Source organism: Diabrotica virgifera, chromosome 2, assembly GCF_917563875.1.
Source record: "Diabrotica virgifera virgifera chromosome 2, PGI_DIABVI_V3a".
Taxonomy (NCBI): domain Eukaryota; kingdom Metazoa; phylum Arthropoda; class Insecta; order Coleoptera; family Chrysomelidae; genus Diabrotica; species Diabrotica virgifera.
The window spans coordinates 211223276-211225568 of NC_065444.1; positions in this window are offsets into that span (position 1 = coordinate 211223276).

Below are 2293 nucleotides of genomic sequence, written 5' to 3' on the forward strand. Positions count from 1 at the left end.
GGCTATTGTAATAAGAGGTACAAGAAATAAGAATATGAGAGTTTCTATGGAGGTTAGGTCATATAAAAGCTTTTTTAGCGTAAGAAAATTTTTATTGCATTTTTTATTGTAAAATAAGGTTATTTCTTAATGTTTTCCGTGTTTTTGCCTTTGGGTTTTTCGGTGACTGGTTTGAAGAGGACATTTCCTGCTTCGACTTGGAATATTCCAGTTGCGACAAAAGCTGAAAATCAAAATTTTGATATTTTACATTCATTAACGTATCTACCTAAATTTTTTAATACACATATAATGGTAGGGAACTGTCATTAGGCCAATGCTAACTTACGGAGCCATTGCTTGGATACCAAAAGTGCTACAGGCAACAGCGATCAACAAACTAAACCATATTCAACGGATGGCTTGTCTAAATATAAGAGGTGCCATGAAAACAACACCAACTGCTGCAATGGAGTTGCTCATTGGCATTACCCCTTTAGACATTATATGTCAGAGAGGTGGAGCTGATGACGATGATGAGATTACGCTCAGCAAGTGCAAACCTTGATGTAGGAATGGGACAAATGAGATGTCGTTTCTGGCGGGGTGAGCTGGAGGCACTAACCCAGCTACATGCGGGCCATGTATGCGACTCAATTAAACCTACATTTGTCTTCGACAAACCCTACAAAATCGAAACAAGACAACATAGGGAGTCAAACGTGGCAAATGCGTATTGCATCTACACCGATGGCTCCAAAACGGAAGACGGCTCAGGATGCGGAATATACTCCAGATCACTGAACCTTAGTATAAAATGGGGTAAGGGAAAAAATGTCAGCGTAGTTCAGACTGAACTGGCTGATATCTCCATAGCCGCAAAAGAGATAATCGGGAAAGGTATAGCCGGCAAAACTATAATAATCTGCACAGACAGCAGACAAGCGCTACTAACCCTGAACAGACCACGTGTCATATCAGGGCTAGTAATGGAGTGTCATGAATCACTAGCCCAAGCTTCGAATGGTAACAACATCATCCTGAGTGTTGGGTTAAAGGACACAACGGAAATAAAGGCAACTGCATTGCTGACCAGCTAGCTAGGTAGGCAGCAGGCCTAAGATTCTTAGGACCTGGTGATCTTTTTGGCTGGTCAACTGCAACAATCGCGGAAATTTTCAAATGTCACTCCCACACGCAAACCGTGAAAGGATGGGAAGAAGGGCTAGGATGTAGACTTGCCAAGATAACACTAAGGAACCTTGGGAAGTCAGCATCAGAAAAGTACTTGATAATGACCAGGAAAAACCTAAGCTTGACAGTTGGTTTTTTAACTGGCCATTGTCAACTAAGAAAACACCTCCACACACTGGGGCTAGTAGACACATCTCTACGCAGGAGGTGTGAACGAGATGACGAAACTGTCGAGCATGTCCTATGTGAATGTCCGGAGTTATCGTTAATACGAGAGTATGCATTCGGCGAGCCTTGACCTACACCTGCCGATATAGGGGAGCTGTCACCAGGTGAGTAGATAGGCAAAGCGGTTTCTGGCGCAACCCCTAAATCGCAACCCTTAAATATTAATAAATGCCAAACGGCTTAACGTAGGATGACGTGTGACGTATCGTTGGAAAGGGGATGAAAAAGGGGGTTGAACTCAGTATGTGGCGTGCGCATCGGAATATGCCAAAAGGGCATTACGTCATATCTTCTTTTCTATTGGTCCGATTGTGACGTAAGAGGGCTCGTCGGAACGGGGAGGGGGTAACGAACACATAAAAAAGATGGCGGCAGTGCCAAAAGGGCATTACGTCATATCTTCGTTTCTATTGGTCCGATTTTGACGTAAGAGGGCTCGTCGGAACGGGGAGGGGGTAACGAACAAAAAAACAAAGATGGCGGCAGTGCCAAAACGGCATTACAGCATATCTTCGTTGCTATTGGTCCGATTTTGACGTATGGGGTGTCAAATGAAAGCGGTGGCGACACAGAAGCCAACTGTCAATTCTTCTTCTTCTTTTCGTTTGTCAATTCTTCTTCTTCTTTTTTCGTCCGTTAAATCTTATGTCAACGATTGCGTGGAAAAGCCAACTGTCAATTCTTCTTCTGTCAACGTTCAATATTAACTGTCAGTTCTTCTTCTTTTCCGTATAGTGCCTAACAGAACGTGAGATTTGACGTATGACGTGACATTTATGTGTGACGTGGCAAAGCGCTGACATTCGACGCAGAACGTGACATTTGACGTAGATATGTGACATTGTTCAGTTTTCCGTCCGACATTTGACGCAGAACGTGGCATTTATGAGAC